The following is a 21185-nucleotide window of genomic DNA, read 5'->3' as shown; positions in this document are numbered from 1 at the left end:
GACTGTGCTCTATGGGCCTGCGGGAGGAATCACTACCAGCACAGCTAAGTGCGTTTGGCGTGTCATCAATGTTGTCAAGCAGATCCTGTGGGAAGGCCGTAACGTCTGTGTCTATCACAAGCAGGAGCTAGACACTATCACCACGACCAGAAGGGCACAAACTCTTATCAAGGACTTTGTAATTCTGGACATCCGGACCCTCGGGAAGGACAAGGCCTGCGCGGAGTGGAGGATCGCCGGACTTCAGGACGTGAAGATGGAATAAAGGAAAAAACTGGAACCGCTAGCTCCTAGGAGCGGGACTACGGGGCACCGCTAAGCCTTTTATTTATTTTGTCATGCCAGCATTCCGCCCTTTTTAGCTGGCATGACCGTTTTTCAACGGTGCCCTGGTTTTATGTAGTCTTTTGTTTCAGTTTTATGGACTTTTATTTGATTTACGTTGAATGTTTTATTTGATTTTGTTTTGTTTTGTTTTATGTATCTTTAAGATTTTTAATGTAAACTATTAAAAGTTACATTTTAAGTGTTTTAAAATTTTAGAATTTTAACTCACTGTTTTATACACTGTCCCTTTTCCCCTGTCCCTGTTTTAGATCTAGGTTTATGTTCACTTTTTTAGAGAGCACTCCCCGGCCCTCACAAGCACTGGTTTTTTATAGATGGTTCTTTTTTTCCAGTCACTTTTAAAACAGCACAGGTTTTTTTCATGTTGATTTTAATCTGTGTCTGTTTTAACCATGTACAAAGCACAATTGTCTTGGTGTTTTTAAATGTGTTTTAAATGCTTTTAAAACAAAATGTATGTCTGTATGCATGAATGTCATCTTTAAAAGAAATGTAAAATGAATGAAAAAACGAATGGGTGTAAATGTAAAAAATGTAAAATCTCAATAAAAGAGTATTTTACTAAAGATTTCCGTGGAGAGGAACATTTATGAGTTTCAACTAATTTTTTGATGCCCTGCTTTGGCGGGGCTTCCTTGTGTTGTAAAATAATAGAATTGCAGTGTGTAGTGTTGGTATGATAAATGGGCGTGCTATTCAAAGTAACATTTGTTACAGACTGCAGTCTTCTTGATCACACTAAGAAAGTGGGTGTCTTATTTGTGTATGTATAGTAGAACCGGTTGTACTATACACCGCTAAGCCTTTTATTTATTTTGTCATGCCAGCATTCCGCCCCTTTTAGCTGGCATGACCGTTTTTGAACGGTGCCCTGGTTTTATGTAGTCTTTTTGTTTCAGTTTTATGGACTCTCTTGTTTTTGATTTATTTTGAATGTTTTATTTGGTTTTGTTTTGTATTTACGTATCTAAAAGATTTTTAATGTCAACTATTAAAAGTTACATTTTAAGTGTTTTAAAATTTTAGAATTTTAACTCACTGTTTTATACACTGTCCCTTTTCCCCTGTCCCTGTTTTAGATCTATAGTTTTATGTTCACTTTTGAACTTTTTTAGAGAGCACTCCCCGGCCCTCACAAGCACTGGTTTTTTATAGATGGTTCTTTTTTTCCAGTCACTTTTAAAGCAGCACAGGTTTTTTTCATGTCGATTTTAATCTGTGTCTGTTTTAACCATGTATAAGCACAGTTGTCTTGGTGTTTTTAAATGTGTTTTAAATGCTTTTAAAACAAAATGTATGTCTGTCTGTATGCATGAATGTCATCTTTAAAAGAAATGTAAAATGAATGAAAAAACGAATGGGTGTAAATGTAAAAAAATGTAAAATCTCAATAAAGATTTCCGTGGAGAGGAACATTTATGAGTTGCAACTAATTTTTTGATGCCCTGCTTTGGCGGGGTTTCCTTGTGTTGTAAAATAATAGAATTGCAGTGTGTAGTGTTGGTATGATAAATAGGCTTGCTATTCAAAGTAACATTGGTTACAGACTGCAGTCTTCTTGATCACACTAAGAAAGTGGGTGTCTTAGTTGTGTATGTATAGTAGAACCGGTTGTACCCCACTTTCATCCAATCACTCAACCATTCGTGCAATTAGTGATGGTGGGAAGGGAAGTGAAGTCTCTGAATCATTTGGTTCGCAAAATTCACTGAGCCGAAGCAGACGAAACGCTTCATGCTCTTTAGTGCCATCTCTTGGTAGATCTGCACAACTCAATACATTAAGTTTAGCACAGACCTGCACAACAGCGCCAAAATCATGTTGTGGCGGCAGCAGTATTACATCCGTAGTGGTTTAGCACTACCTTAAAGAATGAATGGGAAATCGTTTAGGGCGGTCTTCCTGTGAGTACAGAATGATTACTGTTTACGCATTCCTCGTTAGTATAGTGGTCAGTATCCCCGCCTGTCACGCGGGAGACCGGGGTTCAATTCCCCGACGGGGAGAAGTTGTTTTATTTTTTTATTTTATTTTTTTAAAACTCTCCTTAAATATTTTCCGCACAAAATGTAGTTGACAATTATTTACCAGATATGATGTATATTTGCTTATTTTTTTATATCTATACCTATATACGTAATCCTTACCCGCCGTACCATATTTACAGTATTATTCGTTGTGTTGACTATATATTATATTATTTTACCTGTGCTTTTGTACATTTCAGAATATCATTTTTATAGACTATTTGTATTGCTAAAACAGTTTGTGCAAGAATACTCTTGTCCTCACTGAAAAAAAGTGTTTTGTAAAAAAAAAAAAAAAAAAATAGAAACTTAAGAGAGGCCGTGGAGAGTCACTAAGGGGGCGTGACTATGACGAAAGGGGCAGCTCTGTAAATAGAAAAAGCTAAATACATAAATGTTAACAAACACATTCTTAAAAGTCGGGAGTATGTATGTTATGCGGACGTGATAATCACTATACTACGTATTCTGCGTCGTTATGTTTTTAGTCAGTATGTTTTATCTAAAACTCAACTATTTGAAAGTTGAACGGCAAATTAACGCTATTACAACTAAATGGGATAAACAAACATATTCTTCCCATTGAAAAGTATAGACTATTAGTGAAATTACGCATGTACTTAGAAAATGAACACGTGCATCACCAGCGACCTGTAGCACTTGCTGTGCTCAGTGCTTGAGCGCTGTCTTCCATGAAGTTTCCGTAGTGTAGTGGTTATCACGTTCGCCTCACACGCGAAAGGTCCCCGGTTCGAAACCGGGCGGAAACAGCTTTTTTTTTTCTGTATTATTATTTTTCAGTGGTCTCCATTTGTTGCATTTTATTTGTGAACGGTTAAAACCCGTGGGTTAATTATGTATTTATTTATTTTTTTAAATGCAAGCGTAAATGTATCATAGCGATAGCAGCGCTTGTTGTAACTTCTTGTTACGACCAATGCGTTCACTCTAAGTCGAATCTGACTGATTTCTAAGTTTGTGCTGCGTAGGCAGTGCCACCTGAAACAGTATTTATGATTTTACTAGAAAATGTGTTCAACCGGACTAATATCAATTATAGCAATCATAAGGCAGGCCCTGATTTTTTTTTTTTTTTTTTTTTTAGCACAGGAATAACTAGGCTCTCAAATTATAAATCTTCACAGAATCCTTACCTTCCAGTTACTATCATGTTCCTTGGCCATGGCGATGGTACTGTAGGCAGGACTCGGTGCTGGACTTCCGTCGCGTCCTGGTCAGCAAAGAGGGGGTCTCCTGCACTGCGCTGGAGGACACTGGGTCGAGTGTTACACTCATATGGGCCGATGTCTACCAGCAAGACCCCGACACAGCACCACCACATTGGTGCTTTAACAGTGTGAAGTGATTAGAAAAACAAAATGGTTATAACTGCGTATTATTAGATGTGTTAGTAGCGTTAGAGATAAAACAATGGAACAAATTATAACTTGAATTCTGTTCCATGAACTTCAACTGTATTAGAATAAAATAGCAACACAATTACTTTATTAAATCCATTTCTAACATCAAGCATCAAGTGTGATATTTCCACTGCAACATGATCCACTAATGACTTTAAGCACTGTCCACATAGAAAATGTGCTTCTCATGGATTTACAGAGGGCCACTGAGTCAACCCAGAACAACAGGGATTTGTTTGTGGCAGAATTAGACGGGGTGGGGGCTGCATACTGGGACACTATACAGCAACATCAATGTCAAGAATTACATTCTGATCGGTGCTTGCAACTGGGTGATCGGAATGAACATTTAATGTATCATTTATTGCCGTTTAATGAGGGGGGAACAGTAGGCACATCAGAGGGGTTAGGTATTGTATTATTAATATTATTATTATTTATTTCTTAGCAGTCGCCCTTATCCAGGACGACTTACAATTGTTACAAGATATCACATTATTTTTACATACAATTACCCATGTATACAGTTGGGTTTTTACTGGAGCAATCTAGGTAAAGTACCTTGCTCAAGGATACAGCAGCAGTGTCCCTGCTGAACCCACAACCCTCCGGTCAAGAGTCCACAGCCCTAACCGCTACTCCGCACTGCTGCCCACATTGCCATAACCTTGTTATTATAACTGTTATTACTACTCTTGTTATTACATCATGTCTCCTGCGATATTATTATTTATTTCTTAGCAGACGCCCTTATCCAGGGTGACTTACAATTGTTACAAGATATCACATTATTTTTACATACAATTACAAAGTGCAAAGTGCACCTGTGTTTTGTGCCACATAGAAATTGTTTCAAGGCTGCTCACCGCAAGTAAAAATTCTAGACCGAGGGCCTATGATAGTATCTTTGTTTTTCTAATCTCATTATTTTGTGTATTTTTTATGATGTTTTAATTTCAGGAAATGTTCTAAGATGTCCATTGGAGTGGACAACAAAAAAAACAATAAAAGATTTGTGCTAAAATCTAAATTTAGTTTGAGTCTCATTTCTAGTTGCAATAAGACTAGGAAAAAAGAGTTAAAATATTTTTTTTTATGATTGAAAATAAATTTTGGACTGAAAGGGTTAAACTTTGGGGTTTATGTACAACCTCTTTCTGATGCTTTTCATTCATTTACAATGTAGGCCTGACAGCTGAATCATTTTAGAATTTATGACAAATAAATCGAGGTCAATCGTCCAGAGATTACAATTCAAAAACGGGAGGAGCTGACATGATTTGACAGCTGCATATCCTACTACAGGGCAAAAACCAGGATCAAGAAATGGACAGCTAAGGTGATCGTTCACATGCTGGATTTGTCAGCAGCAAATGCATGCTTACAATACTGACAAGATCGCTATTCCTTAGGGGACAGAAAGAGAGAGGTTATGGAATATCTAGACTTCAAGGTGGAACTAGCCAATGTTCTGATTGCTTGCAGAAAACCATTGCAATGAAGACCAGCTGCTACTCCAGAGGAAGAGCACACCAATGCCAGCAAAGGTGTTTTTTCTGAATAAAAAATCACAGGATCTTCGGGTCTGAGCAAGATCCCTGCTTTTAAACCTTTAGCATTGCATAGATCCCACATTCCTCAATCCTGGAATGGAAAGCATTTTCAAGGCCTCGTTAGCGCAGTAGGTAGCGCGTCAGTCTCATAATCTGAAGGTCGTGAGTTCGATCCTCACACGGGGCAGCAGTTTTATTCTTGGGTAGGAGTTATTTAAAAATAAATACCAAACTTGTTTAAGGCTGGGGTTGCCTTAAAAACTGTCAAAACGTTCTTCATGGTCGTAAATAGTTAGATGTCCTTGTTATTTTAAAACTGGGTATCAACAAAGCATCTGGACAAATGTAGAACTGCTCATTAACATATACGCGCTTACACTATAAAACGTATCAGGGCTATATTATATATTAAGGGCTTGTTTTATTTATGGTGTTAAATAAAAATATATATGTTAGTAAGCTACTGTATGAATAGTGGAGCGTGTAACAAGATGTGTTTCCGTAGTGTAGTGGTTTTCACGTTCGCCTAACACGTGAAAGGTCCCCGGTTCGAGACTGGGTGGAAACATATTTTTTTTTTAATTTATTAAAAATAACAATCCGTTACAAATATATATATATTTTTTATACTTCTTAGATCATATTGCATATATCGCATAACTGCATTATAGTGCATTATTTGTATGTATTTGAAGTTCATTGTATTTGATAAGCGGTTGCAGCAGTTCATGAAATGTTTCCGTAGTGTAGTGGTTATCACGTTCGCCTCATACGCCAAAGGTCCCCCATACACAGCAGGAAGATGGGAAGGATGCAAGGATGGAAGGTTTAACAGCTGGGAAGGTATTGGTCCTGTGCCATCGCATGCCTGTTGTACACAAAACAAAAAAAATGTTATACAAATTAAAAGTATTTGTTCTTTTTTTTTATCACATGGAATGCAATGAAACAAACAGCCTAAACACAAAATAGTCACAATGGCAAAATAAAAGGTTTCTACACAAAACAACAAGAAACCAAAAAAAAAAAAAGAAAGAAAAAAAAAAAAAAAAGCATGGAGTACCCATGTTCACATTATTTAAGTATTGCTTTCAAAACAAGATCATTCTTCAATGAAAACTAAATTAAAGTTAAATACAGTAATATAACGTTCATGGATATATAATTAAAAATAAATGATAGAAAAATAGAGGCTCTGTAAAGTGTCCTTTTAGATGCATTCTAGGATCCAGCACCTAAAAACCTGCAGTTTATGAGTTATATACATCATAAACCTGCAGTTTATGATGTTTGTAGTGAACAGGGGACCTTCGTATCATGGTATCTACAGTATAATGCAACACTATACCACGGTACTATATGGTACTATTTATTTTACCATGGTACAATTTGTGTTGTTCCGGATACAAGTATTACAGTACCATTGTAACGGACAAATGTATTAAATATAATTGCGCTTTGGATAAAACAGTCCCTCCATCAAGTTTCTTGCTCTTGTAAATATTACAATTTTTAACACTTAGAACTGACACCTATTGTAAAAATGTCAATCGTGTATTTTTATTGATAATATTACAAAATCTAGAGTTTACTATCCGCGCATTTCTACAGCTGACATTTGTAATACGAACATATATTATTATTGGATTTTTTTAAAATTCTTGGTGACTACACGTACAGTACTAGTGACAATTAAAATAATACTGTAATAAAATTCTTACCTTCAGATGAGTGTATTTCGAAATAAACCAAAAGACTTCAAGATTCAATAATCTCTTGTCGTTGAAAATGCTCAGTATTCTTGGTAGTTCTACGAGATCTGATTGGATAATTCCGTCACTTGATTCTTGGTAGTTCTGCGAAATCTGATTGGCTCTTTCCTGATCAATTCTTGGTAGCGACACGGGCTATGATGTATCAAATTTTGACCCGATGAATGATACACAGGATAATCTGTATAAGAACATAAGAACATAAGAACATAAGAAAGTTTACAAACGAGAGGAGGCCATTCAGCCCATCTTGCTCGTTTGGTTGTTAGTAGCTTATTGATCCCAGAATCTCATCAAGCAGCTTCTTGAAGGATCCCAGGGTGTCAGCTTCAACAACATTACTGGGGAGTTGGTTCCAGACCCTCACAATTCTCTGTGTAAAAAAGTGCCTCTATTTTCTGTTCTGAATGCCCCTTTATCTAATCTCCATTTGTGACCCCTGGTCCTTGTTTCTTTTTTCAGGTCAAAGAAGTCCCCTGGGTTGACATTGTCTATACCTTTTAGGATTTTGAATGTTTGAATCAGATCGCCGCGTAGTCTTCTTTGTTCAAGACTGAATAGATTCAATTATTTTAGCCTGTCTGCATACAACATGCCTTTTAAACCCGGGATAATTCTGGTTGCTTTTCTTTGCACTCTTTCTTGAGCAGCAATATCTGCTAACGGAACACAATATTCTAGGTGAGGTCTTACTAATGCATTGTAGAGTTTTAACATTACTTCCCTTGATTTAAATTCAACACTTCTCACAATATATCCGAGCATCTTGTTAGCCTTTTTTATAGCTTCCCCACTTTGTCTAAATGAAGACATTTCTGAGTCAACATAAACTCCTTGGTCTTTTTCATAGTTCCCTTCTTCAATTTCACTATCTCCCATATGATATTTATAATGCACATTATAAATAAATATATTAAATTTCATTTGCCATGTGTCTGCCCAATTCTGAATGCTGTCTAGATCATTTTGAATGACCTTTGCTGCTTCAACAGTGTTTGCTACTCCTCCTATTTCTGTGTCGTTTGCAAATTTAACGAGTTTGCTTACTATACCAGAATCTAAATCATTAATGTAGATTAATAATAGCAGAGGACCTAATACTGATCCCTGTGGTACAGCACTGGTTACCTCACTCCATTTTGAGGTTTCTCCTCTAATCAGTACTTTCTGTTTTCTACCTGTTACCCACTCCCTAATCCATGTGCATGCATTTCCTTGAATCCCTACTGCGTTCAGTTTGAGAATTCATCTTTTGTGCGGGACTTTGTCAAAAGCTTTCTGGAAATCTAAATAAACCATGTCGTATGCTTTGCAGTTATCCATTTTCAATGTTGCATCGTCAAAAAAGTCAAGTAGGTTAGTTAGACACGATCTCCCTTTCCTAAAAGCATGCTGGATGTACAGTACTCAAATAAATGCAACTATCCGCCATACTGTTACAAAAATGCAGCCGCGTCTAATAAATATAGCTGATCAAATAAATAAAAAATGTATACACGTGTTTCCTCCCGGTTTCGAACCGGGGACCTTTAACGTGTGAAGAACGTGATAACCACTACACTACTGAAACATTTCATGAAATACATGACTCACTTATCAAACACAATCACCTACAATTACACAATAAGAATTGTATATTGCAATTTGCGATACGTGCAATATAATCAGACGTATAAAAAATAAATATATTTGTAATGGGTTGTTATTTTAAAATAAATGACAAAAAGTAATGTTTCCGCCCGGTCTCGAACCGGGGACCTTTCGCGTGTTAGGCGAACGTGATAACCACTACACTACGGAAACACGGTCTAGAGGCCATCTCCCCTATTCATATAGTATCTTACTAGCATCTTGCATGAGTGAAGGGAGTACATTACATTTAACTCGTTCTGCAAAGTATTTTTTGTATTTAACTTATTGCATAAATGAAACAACAAGCCCATAATATATAATATAGCCCCGATACGTTTTATAGTGTAAGCGCGTATATGTTAATGTCCATTCCTGTGGTCACATACAAATTGTTGCTGTCCTACATTTGTCCAGATGCTTTGTTGATACCCAGTTTTAAAACAATAAGGGCATCTAACTATTTACGACCATGAACAACGTTTTGACAGCATTTCACGTTTTTGGTATTTATTTTTAAATAACTCCTAACCAATAATAAAAGCACTGCCCCGTGTGAGGATCGAACTCACGACCTTCAGATTATGAGACTGACGCGCTACCTACTGCGCTAACGAGGCCATGTAAACACTCCCGAGCCCCGAACTGAGAAACGTGGGATGTTTGTAGTGAACAAGGGACGTGATCACCACCACACTACGGACACATTTAATGAATTTCAGAAACCATGAATTTCAAATACAATGAACTTTGAATACATACAGATAATGTACTGTATATTGCAGTTTGCGATACGTGCATTTTCTGTTGCCCCAGATACAAGTATTACAGTACCATTATAACGGACACATGTATTAAATATAATTGCGCTTTGGATAAAACAGTCCCTCAAACAAGTTTCTAGCTCATGTAAATATTACATTTTTTAACACAGAACTGACACCTATTGTAAAAATGTCAATCGTGTATTTTTCTTGATAATATTACAAAATATTGAGTTTACTATCCGCGCATTTCTACAGTTTACATTTGTAATACGAACATATATTATTATTGGCATTTTTTAATTCTTAGTGACTATACGTAGGGTACTAGTGACAATTAAATAATACTGTAATAAAATTCTTACCTTCAGATGATTGTATTTCGAAATAAACCAAAAGACTTCAAGATTCAATAATCTCTCGTCGTTGAAAACGCTCAGTATTCTTGGTAGTTCTACGAGATCTGATTGGATAATTCCGTCACTTGATTCTTGGTAGTTCTGCGAAATCTGATTGGCTCTTTCCTGGTCAATTCTTGGGAGCGACACGGGCTATGATTGGTCAAACCTACCAAGATATTCCCAAAATTGAACACCGATTTGTGGCTGGGAGGGACGAGGCTGTTGTGCAAGTAAGAAATTTATCAAATTTTGACCCGATGAATGATACACAGGATAATCTGGATGTACAGTACTCAAATAAATGCTGCCGTCTGCCATGCTGTTACAAAAATGCAGCCACTTCTAATAAATATAACTGATTCAATAAAGAGAGAGAGAGAGAGAGAGAGAGAGAGAGAGAGAGAGAGAGAGAGAGAGAGAGAGAGAGAGAGAGAGAGAGAGAGAGAGAGAGAGAGAGAGAGAGAGAGAGAGAGAGAGAGAGAGAGAGAGAGAGAGAGAGAGAGAGAGAGAGAGAGAGAGAGAGAGGCTGGAAGCTTTAAGCTTTAATCAGTTCATACATCAGGAAATGGTTGGGAGTTCCACGCTGCCTCAGCAGAGTGGGACTTTATGGTAAAGGAATACTGCAGCTACCAGTCTCTGCTCTAACCGAGGAGTTTAAGTGCGCCAAGGTCAGACTGGAAATTACATTAGTAGAGTCACGCGATAAATGCGTAAGGGAGGCAGCACCTGTGTTGAAAACTGGAAGAAAGTGGGTGGCAAAGAAAGCTGTGGAAGATGCAAAGACTGCCCTTCGAATTGGTGATATCATGAGGCAAGTTCAGCATGGAAGAGGGGGTCTTGGTTTCAGTTCAGCTCCTCCTACATGGCACAAGGTAGCCCCAGCTCAAAGGAGGAAGCTGGTAGTCAACGAGGTGCAAAAGCAGGAGGAGAGGATGAGGTGTATAAAGGCCATTTCCCAAGGCAAGCAGGGAGAATGGATGAGATGGGAGAGTGTGGAACAACGCAAGATTGGCTGGCAAGACCTATGGTCAATGGAACAGAGCAGGATCAGTTTCCTCATCAGATCAACATATGATGTTCTCCCATCACCACAGAACCTAAACCTCTGGGTAGGAGAGGATCCCTCATGTCCTTTGTGTTCATCACCTGCAACATTAAGGCACATTTTGACAGGATGTAAGGTGGCTCTTAGCCAAGGACGGTTTACTTGGCGCCATGACCAGGTGCTGCAATGTTTGGCCTTAGCATTGGAAGACAAGCGTAACATGACCAATATGTTGTCACCTGTTCCATCAAAACATTACACACAAAAGACAACATTCCTCCGCCCAGGAGAGCAACCACCAAGAAAAGGTGTTAAAACCAATCCTCGCCCAGGACAACTGGAAGCTGCTAGAGACTGGAAAATGCTGGCAGATGTTGGTCAACGGCTTATTTTTCCACCTGAGATTGCCACCACTAACCTTCAACCAGATATTGTCTTGTGGTCTGGATCAGCACGCCTTGTTCACCTGGTAGAGTTAACAGTGCCATGGGAGGATGCTGTAGATGAGGCGTATGAGAGTAAGAAACTGCGGTATGCTCAACTAGCCACTGAAGCAGAACAGCGAGGATGGAGAGTTCGGGTTTACCCAGTGGAAGTGGGTTGTCGAGGATTTGTGGCACACTCTACAACCCGGTTTCTCAGAGACGTCGGATTCAGTGGTCAAGAGTTGCGTCGCACAGTGAAGAACTTATCTGAAGCAGCAGAGAGGAGCAGCAACTGGCTGTGGTTGAGACGGAAAGATTCTGGCTGGGGATCTCAAGCACAATAGAAAGAAAGAAACGTTGATGTACAGGTAAGTAAGCTGGGCTGAGTTGAGTGGGGGACGGAGGGGGGTGATGCTGGGACGCCAGAATCACCGCCGAGCCCTCTTGAGGTGTCGTGGGCTAGTCGACGAAACACTGAGGATGGAAGGTGCCCACTTGAAAACCCCAGAGATGTACCCTACTTAGCTCAATCCAGACGGTTGTCATGCTGATGCGCTGGGGAGGCCGCACTATGGTTGATCCCCGGAGCCAGCATCGCAGCCGTTGTGTGTGCTGATGCGCCAGGGAGGCAAAATAAGCTGATCCCTGGAGCCAGCATTACACTTCAGCCATTAACACACACAGAAGGATATCTACATCATCATATGGAAGGAAACGTAAATGGATGGAGACACATATGTAACACATTAGTTTACTATAAAGCTACGTCTTAGTTGGTGCTTATCTTGGCGAGAGCCGAGTTCAAAGCAGCATGAAGTTTTAACATCTACTCTCGTGTAATGGAAATCATATACACGTGTTTCCACACCAGGGATCTTTCGCGTGTGAGGCGAACGTGATAACCACTACACTACGGAAACATTTCACAAACTGCTGTAACCGCTTATCAAATACAATGAACTTCAAATACATACAAATAATGCACTATAGTGCAGTTTTCGATACGTGTAATATGATATAAGAAGTATATTGTTACAAAATGTATTTGTAACGGGTTGTTATTTTAAAATAAATTTAAAAAAACTGTTTCCGCCCGGTCTCGAACCGGGGACCTTTCGCGTGTTAGGCGAACGTGATAACCACTACACTACGGAAACGTATTCTTTGTTGTTTTGTTTTTAGCCAGTATATTTTATCGGCAAATTAACGCTACTACTACTAAATGGGATAAACAGACATATTCCCACTGAAAAGTATAGACTATTAAAGTGATGATACGGCTGTACTTAGAAAATGAACTAAACACGTGCATCACCAGCGACCTGTAGCACTTGCTGTGTTCAGTACTTGAGAGATGTTTTCAATGAAGTTTCCGTAGTGTAGTGGTTATCACGTTCGCCTCACACGCGAAAGGTCCCCGGGCGGAAACATTTTTTTTTTGTATTATTATTTTTTCAGTGGTCTCCATTTGTTGCATTTTCAACGTTTAAAACCCATAGGTTTTTTTTTTTTTTTTTTAAATGCAACGGTAAATGTATCATAGCGATAGCAGCGTTTGTTGTAACTTTTTGTTACCACCAATGCATTCACTCTGAGTCTGTTTGAGCTGTGTAGGCAGTGCCACCTGGTACAGCGATCTGATACTAAAACGTATTTTGGTAACTTGGAGAACGAATACCTTGGGTTGAGCAATACTGTTGGGTGGAAACGGCGCGGCAGGGGTGAATCACATTTGCATACCCATAATGCACTTTGACGGGGCTTCCTTGAACAGGCTTCGAAATGTAAATGCAGTTACGGGAATGTATACAGACATACATTTTGTTTTAAAAGCATTTAAAATACCTTTAAAAACACCAAGACAATTGTGCTTTGTACAAGATTAAAACAGACACAGATTAAAATCAACATGATAAAACCTGTGCTGCTTTAAAAGTGACTGGAAAAAAAGAACTATCTATAAAAAAAAACAGTGTATGTGAGCGCTGGGGAGTGCTCTCTTCAAAAAGTTCAGAAGGTGAACATAAAACAGAACAATAAACTATAAATCTAAAACTAAAGGGACAGGGGCAAAGGTACTGTGTATAAAACTGTGTGTTAAAATTCTAAAATTTTAAAACACTTAAAATGTAACTTTTAATAGTTGACATTAAAAATCTTTTAGATACGTAAATACAAAACAAAACCAAATAAAACATTCAAAATAAATCAAAAACAAGAGAGTCCATAAAACTGAAACAAAAAGACTACATAAAACCAGGGCACCGTTCAAAAACGGTCATGCCAGCTAAAAGGGGCGGAATGCTGGCATGACAAAATAAATAAAAGGCTTAGCGGTGTATAGTACAACCGGTTCTACTATACATACACAACTAAGACACCCACTTTCTTAGTGTGATCAAGAAGACTGCAGTCTGTAACAAATGTTACTTTGAATAGCACGCCCATTTATCATACCAACACTACACACTGCAATTCTATTATTTTACAACACAAGGAAGCCCCGCCAAAGCAGGGCATCAAAAAATTAGTTGAAACTCATAAATGTTCCTCTCCACGGAAATCTTTAGTAAAATACTCTTTTATTGAGATTTTACATTTTTTACATTTACACCCATTCGTTTTTTCATTCATTTTACATTTCTTTTAAAGATGACATTCATGCATACAGACAGACATACATTTTGTTTTAAAAGCATTTAAAACACATTTAAAAACACCAAGACAACTGTGCTTTATACATGGTTAAAACAGACACAGATTAAAATCGACATGAAAAAAACCTGTGCTGCTTTAAAAGTGACTGGAAAAAAAGAATACGCGCTTACACTTGGTCTCGGTGCCAAGCAGCGCCCCCTACTCCGCCAGGGAAGGACACCGTTCACCTGGGGAGGGGGTCCCTCTTGCGAGGCGACCATCTCCTCAGGGACTAAAGTAATAGTTCCTTCAACTGCCCAGATTTGCTGCTTACGTTGTTTCTTTTCCGTAGAGAGAGACAACCCGGACGTCCAGAGGCTTCTCCCACCCCAATCGGAGGAGCCAGCTGAAGGATGGCGTTCCGGCCAACCCAGGAGACTAGGAGGCACAATGCGGTGCGCTTCACAAGGACCCAGCAAGAGGAAACGGAACCAGGACTGACGAGACTGGAGTTCAGCCGGACCATTCTTCAGAGGGGTATGGGTTTTTCCCCTTCTGACTTGAATTGTTTGGTGAAATTGCCAGGGCTTAAGGAAGTGTTTGAGGTCAGTTTTAGGAACCCCCAAAAGTTACAAGAAATGTGGTCCTTTTGGGGGGAGAATAAATATCTCGCTCCATACAAAGAATTTTGTGTGGATGCACTGACAGACAGAGAAATGAAAGTTGTTACTGTCCAATTTTTCAATGAGGCTGTTAGCGACTATGATATTACAACATGGCTTAACCGCTATGGGAGGGTGTCATCAGAAGGGAGGAAAATTACAGATGAAGATGGGGTTTGGACAGGAGCCAGAAAGTGGCTGGTACGCCTTAATGTTGATCCATCGGGCATTGGAGGCGTCCGCCACATTCCAAACTCCATAGTGTTAGGGCCCAACAGAGGGCTGGTATTCTATAATGGGATGCCAAAACTCTGCAGGAAATGTGGGGAATTAGGACACCTGGCGGCCGCGTGTACTGTAGTCAAGTGCAGGAACTGCGGCGCCCCCCACGAGACCAGCCACTGCAGAGAAGAGAGGCAGTGCAATTTGTGTGGAAAGAAGGGGCACCTGTTTAAGGACTGCCCCTCTTCCTATGCCAACATGGCCAGAGCCAGCAAGGCAAACACGAACAAGCCTAGGCCTGAGCAGGAAGAGGGAGCAAGTAACAAAGATCAGTCCACATCACCACCAACAGTATCCAAGACCCAGACTCCAGCACCACCATCATCACCAGCACCCCCCTCACCCCCCCGCCCCCGAGACATGTCCCGTTTTACGAGGACCCCTTCCCCCAGCCCAGAGAGAGAGTACAACAGCTACTCCACTAGCTCCTCCAGTAGCTCCTCTGATGCAGAACACGAGGCAGGGAGGGAGCCCGGACCCAGCAGCGGCCCCCCCCTGAGTAGGGCCCTCTCAGCGCCAGCACTCCCCCTCGGCTCTCGTTATGACGCCATAAGGATTGAGTCCGTGGGGGAGGAAAGCGAAAGCGACAGTGAAAGTGAGAGTGAGAAGGAGGGGAAGGGAGTGAAGAACCAGCAGAGGGTGGGGAAAAGAAAGGGTAGAGACGAGGGGGGGAAAAGAAAGAAGATCAGGATCAAAGACAGCAAGTTGCAGGTGGCCCCCATAGATCCAAAACCAGCTAATGTCCACACAAAGTCCCCAGTCTTGCCCTCGCAGGCAGAGACGGAGGCGAGTGGGACGGCTACACTGCCGCCTAGTGGGCAGGTAGCAGCCAGCCAGGGCATCCCCAGCCAGCCTTCCCAGTCGTTGGCACAAACCCTAGCACACCTCGCAGAAGAGGTGTTCACTAATGCACCGAGGGAGAGGTCGGGGTCAACACCTTCCCTGACCAGCAGTACCTCGGTAGCAATGACCCTCTTCAAGCGAAGGGCCTCCCTTCAAAGCATCCTTGACCCCCTCCCTTGTATGGGCAAAACCAGGGGCCCCCTAGAGGTCCTCCTAGATACAGCACTGGAGGACATGGGAATACCCCTGGACGCGGTAAGCCAGAAGTCTGCTAACAGCTCCAATTCAACAGACGGTAACAGCCAAAGAATGCTGTCTGTCATAACCCCCCCCCAGGACAAAGCTGACCCACACGTTCCGAGGGGCCCTGAGCAAGTTCCACCAGACTTACCTTGTGGGGAGTTGAATAGCCCCAACAACTCCACGTACTGTGCATATAAAGACGGTGCCTTCTTGGACGAGGCAGCAGTGAGTACCTTCTCAGGGGTGATGGGAGTTGCAAATAAGCCCAAGCCCCCTCGAAGCAAGCGTAGAGCTAAGAGTAGGAAGAGTGTCCCGACCTCCCAATCATAGTCGCTATGGGGTGGACGCAGCGACTCCTTTTCTTGTTAGCTACCCTGATGGCCCTGATATGTGTGTCTGTTAATGTCAGGAGCATCAGGGAGACACAAAAAAGATTTGATGTACTAAACTATCTAGCTAACTTGAAAGCAGATCTCATCTTTCTGCAGGAGTGTGGTATTTCGTCGAGCCCTGATTATAGGGACCTGAAGGAGAGTTGGACCCTGGGGGACTCCTTCTGGTCGGGCTCCAACATAGCCAGAGCCGACGGAGTAGGTATCCTGTTTAAAAACCCATTTATTACCTCTCGCAGCAGCAGGGAGGTAGAACCTGGTAGAATTCTGAGCGTGGATGTGACATACAACAACACTCCCCTCAGACTGGTCAATGTCTACGCACCCACTAACCAAAACGAAAGAGTTCAATTTTTTCCACAGCTGCGTCCACTCCTGCTGGGGAACGTACCCGTCATCGTGTCAGGTGACTTCAATTGTGCTCTGAGGGACGTAGACCGGAGCAGGCCACGCAACGACCGCTCTAGTAGAGTTTTGTCCTCCGTAATATCTGATTTCTCCCTGTGTGATGCAGGTAAGGACCTGGTGCCTCCCTTTACCTGGGTGAGCTCATCTGGGACCTCCTTCTCCCGTATAGATCTCGTCCTGCATACCAGCTCCCTTACGAAGACGGCAGTAGACACCCAGGCCGTCTTCTTCTCTGACCATAGGCTCCTGCAGGTAACATTGCAGGTCCCTCAGACCTCCCAGATGGGGTCAGGGGTCTGGAAATTAAACACCTCCTTACTCGATGACCCCTCCATAGCTGCAGCCTATAAGAGCAGGCTTGTTGAGTGGACCACTTTGCGTGACCTATTCAACTCCCCTATAGAGTGGTGGGAGATGGTCAAAATGAGAACTAAGGGTTATTTCATAGCAGCAGGCAAGAGGAAAGCAAAAGAAAGGAGGGCCAAATATAAATACCTGAATGCTGCCCTCCAGCGTCTGAGCCTGCTTCAGCTTCGGGGGTTCCCTGTAAGCGACGAGATAGCCCAGACCAAGCTAGATCTTTCAGTGCTTTGTAGGGAGGAACAACGAAAGGTCATGCACAATGCAAAAGTGCAAAAAATGGAGGAAGACGAAAAGTGTACTCGCTTCTTCTTCCAGAAAACGAGGGAGAAGCGGCACTTGATGTCCTCCATGCTCGACAGCAGGGGGAGGATAGTAGAGGATAGTGAGGGAGTGAAAAAAGTGGTAGAGAACTTCTATAGGGACCTGTATAACATCAAAGCTACAGATGACACCCTGATAGAGTGGTTCCTGAGCCAGTTGGAGCCTGACTCAGTGCGGGACGAGGAGGAGGAGGAGAAGGACCCAGAACTCACGCTGGAGGAGCTCACCCAGGCGGTTAAGACCATGAACACCGGTAAGACGCCAGGTCCAGATGGCATCCCGGGTGAGTATTACCATCTTTTTTGGGACACGCTAAAAGTCCATTTAGCGGAGGTCTACAGAGCGGTCTACAGGGAGAAGCGGTTGGGCCCTTCTATGCGGGAGAGTGTAATTACTCTCCTTCATAAGAAAGGGGAAGTTAAAGATCTACGGAATTGGCGCCCAATCAGCCTCCTTTGCGTGGATTACAAGATACTAGCCAAAGCTCTGATGCTCCGGCTACAAGTACACCTCCCTTTGGTCATTGGCCCTGACCAGGCTTGTGGCGTCCCAGGGAGGTCCATCACGGATATTTTAATGTTAACAAGGGACATTCTGGCTTATTCTAGAGAACGGAACCATCCCCTCTGCCTGTTCAACCTTGACCAGGAGAAGGCGTTCGATAGGGTAAGCCATGAATATATGTACAAAGTGATGGACCAGATGAAATTCGCTCCTGGACTTAGGGAGTGGGTTAAAACCATATATACAAACATTAGTACCCGAGTCTTGGTGAACAGGCACCTGACTGGTAAAATATCTATCCAGTCAGGGGTCAGACAGGGTTGCCCACTATCCCCACTGCTATATGTCGTGTGCATTGAACCCCTCCTGCAGGCAATTCGTAGGGATACCAATATAACTGGTTTCCAGCTGCCTGGATCCAACGGGGTCCAGGTCAAAACAACAGCATATATGGACGATGTGTCACTCATTTGCACCAACACATCGTCGGTACCTCGGATTAGTAATATCCTTGAGAAGTACTGCACGGCGACCGGGGCAGTGATTAATAAGTCCAAGAGCGAAGTCTACGTGTCTAAAAATTGGCAGGTAGATAGGGAACTGTCGGACATGTACCCTGTCAAAAAGGACAAAATCAAGATTCTGGGCCTCATTTTCGAGAACAATAGCTCGGGGGCCCAGAGCTGGACGGCGGCCATTAACCAGGTCCGTAAAAAGATTGGCGGATGGAGCACAAGATCCTTAACAATGACGGGTAGAGTATTAATAACCAAGTCTATACTGTTCCCCATCCTCTCTTATGTAGGAAAAATCTTTCCCCCAGACAGGACCACCAAAAAAGTGGTGGACCGCATTATCCACCGCTTTATCTGGGGCAGCAAGATGGAGAGGGTAAAGCGAGCCACTCTGAGTAAAGCCGACAAGAAGGGAGGTAAGGGGGTCCCGGACGTTGTGCAGCTCACCCGAGTGCAGGGGCTCACGCAAACTATCAAGAACATCCAGGCCCTGGACAGGAAGGTATGTTACATGAATCGTTTCTATTTTGCCACCTGTCTCAGGGCCTTGGGCCTCTGCACTATTGATAACACCGTGCCGTACTCCTGGGACCCCCCATTGTATTATAGAACCTTAAGGGACACTATATATAAATTGGGCTTAGATAAAGCAAAATTGGCCTCCTGGGAATACAAGGCTGTAACTAAATATCTTGCCGGTTCCCAGGAAATTGAAAAAGTAGCTACTTTCTCCCTCACCCAAAGCCAAAAAATCTGGGAGAATGTGTCTCACAGCTGCCTCAGTAATGTCCAGAAGGATATAGCATGGAACACCGTCCACAGTGCACTCCCCACTCGAGCGTTCATGTTCAGGAGGGGACTAGCCCAAGTAGAAACATGCCCCTATGCAAAGTGCCGCAAGAGAGAAACACCAGCCCATATCTTCTGGGAGTGTGATGTGGCTGGCAGTGTCTGGCTCTCTGTCTCTGTCTTCCTAAACAGGTTTGCTGACACGGCCAAGATGACCGCTGACACTGTGCTCTATGGGCCTGCGGGAGGAATCACTACCAGCACAGCTAAGTGCGTTTGGCGTGTCATCAATGTTGTCAAGCAGATCCTGTGGGAAGGCCGTAACGTCTGTGTCTATCACAAGCAGGAGCTAGACACTATCACCACGACCAGAAGGGCACAAACTCTTATCAAGGACTTTGTAATTCTGGACATCCGGACCCTCGGGAAGGACAAGGCCTGCGCGGAGTGGAGGATCGCCGGACTTCAGGACGTGAAGATGGAATAAAGGAAAAAACTGGAACCGCTAGCTCCTAGGAGCGGGACTACGGGGCACCGCTAAGCCTTTTATTTATTTTGTCATGCCAGCATTCCGCCCTTTTTAGCTGGCATGACCGTTTTTTCAACGGTGCCCTGGTTTTATGTAGTCTTTTTGTTTCAGTTTTATGGACTTTTATTTGATTTATGTTGAATGTTTTATTTGATTTTGTTTTGTTTTGTTTTATGTATCTTTAAGAATTTTAATGTAAACTATTAAAAGTTACATTTTAAGTGTTTTAAAATTTTAGAATTTTAACTCACTGTTCCACACACTGTCCCTTTTCCCCTGTCCCTGTTTTAGTAATATAGTTTTATGTTCACTTTTGAACTTTTAGAGAGCACTCCCCGGCCCTCACAAGCACTGGTTTTTTATAGATGGTTCTTTTTTTCCAGTCACTTTTAAAACAGCACAGGTTTTTTTCATGTTGATTTTAATCTGTGTCTGTTTTAACCATGTACAAAGCACAATTGTCTTGGTGTTTTTAAATGTATTTTAAATGCTTTTAAAACAAAATGTATGTCTGTATGCATGAATGTCATCTTTAAAAGAAATGTAAAATGAATGAAAAAACGAATGGGTGTAAATGTAAAAAATGTAAAATCTCAATAAAAGAGTATTTTACTAAAGATTTCCGTGGAGAGGAACATTTATGAGTTTCAACTAATTTTTGATGCCCTGCTTTGGCGGGGCTTCCTTGTGTTGTAAAATAATAGAATTGCAGTGTGTAGTGTTGGTATGATAAATGGGCGTGCTATTCAAAGTAACATTTGTTACAGACTGCAGTCTTCTTGATCACACTAAGAAAGTGGGTGTCTTAGTTGTGTATGTATAGTAGAACCGGTTGTACTATACACCGCTAAGCCTTTTATTTATTTTGTCATGCCAGCATTCCGCCCCTTTTAGCTGGCATGACCGTTTTTGAACGGTGCCCTGGTTTTATGTAGTCTTTTTGTTTCAGTTTTATGGACTCTCTTGTTTTTGATTTATTTTGAATGTTTTATTTGGTTTTGTTTTGTATTTACGTATCTAAAAGATTTTTAATGTCAACTATTAAAAGTTACATTTTAAGTGTTTTAAAATTTTAGAATTTTAACTCACTGTTTTATACACTGTCCCTTTTCCCCTGTCCCTGTTTTAGATCTATAGTTTTATGTTCACTTTTGAACTTTTTTAGAGAGCACTCCCCGGCCCTCACAAGCACTGGTTTTTTATAGATGGTTCTTTTTTTCCAGTCACTTTTAAAGCAGCACAGGTTTTTTTCATGTCGATTTTAATCTGTGTCTGTTTTAACCATGTATAAAGCACAGTTGTCTTCAGGTCT

The 21185-nt window shown here is 41.5% G+C and overlaps 7 non-coding genes across 7 annotated transcripts; 4 read left to right on the top strand and 3 right to left on the bottom strand.

Moving 5' to 3' along the window:
• Positions 1 to 2282: 2282 nt before the first annotated feature.
• On the top strand, positions 2283 to 2354 carry trnad-guc (transfer RNA aspartic acid (anticodon GUC)). Its single transcript has one exon. It is a non-coding gene; the product is annotated as a tRNA-Asp (tRNA).
• A 718-nt stretch (positions 2355 to 3072) lies between these two features.
• Positions 3073 to 3145, top strand: trnav-cac (transfer RNA valine (anticodon CAC)). Its single transcript has one exon. It is a non-coding gene; the product is annotated as a tRNA-Val (tRNA).
• Positions 3146 to 5463: 2318 nt separating this feature from the next.
• On the top strand, positions 5464 to 5536 carry trnam-cau (transfer RNA methionine (anticodon CAU)). Its single transcript has one exon. It is a non-coding gene; the product is annotated as a tRNA-Met (tRNA).
• Positions 5537 to 5844: 308 nt separating this feature from the next.
• On the top strand, positions 5845 to 5917 carry trnav-aac (transfer RNA valine (anticodon AAC)). The gene has a single exon. It is a non-coding gene; the product is annotated as a tRNA-Val (tRNA).
• A 2934-nt stretch (positions 5918 to 8851) lies between these two features.
• Positions 8852 to 8924, bottom strand: trnav-aac (transfer RNA valine (anticodon AAC)). Its single transcript has one exon. It is a non-coding gene; the product is annotated as a tRNA-Val (tRNA).
• Positions 8925 to 9297: 373 nt separating this feature from the next.
• Positions 9298 to 9370, bottom strand: trnam-cau (transfer RNA methionine (anticodon CAU)). Its single transcript has one exon. It is a non-coding gene; the product is annotated as a tRNA-Met (tRNA).
• Positions 9371 to 12469: 3099 nt separating this feature from the next.
• Positions 12470 to 12542, bottom strand: trnav-aac (transfer RNA valine (anticodon AAC)). Its single transcript has one exon. It is a non-coding gene; the product is annotated as a tRNA-Val (tRNA).
• Between the last annotated feature and the right edge of the window lie 8643 nt (positions 12543 to 21185).

The sequence above is a fragment of the Acipenser ruthenus genome, chromosome 23, assembly GCF_902713425.1.
Source record: "Acipenser ruthenus chromosome 23, fAciRut3.2 maternal haplotype, whole genome shotgun sequence".
Taxonomy (NCBI): Eukaryota; Metazoa; Chordata; class Actinopteri; order Acipenseriformes; family Acipenseridae; genus Acipenser; species Acipenser ruthenus.
Note: the sequence above shows the minus strand (reverse complement) of the source record. Positions and strands in the feature narration are given on the sequence as shown.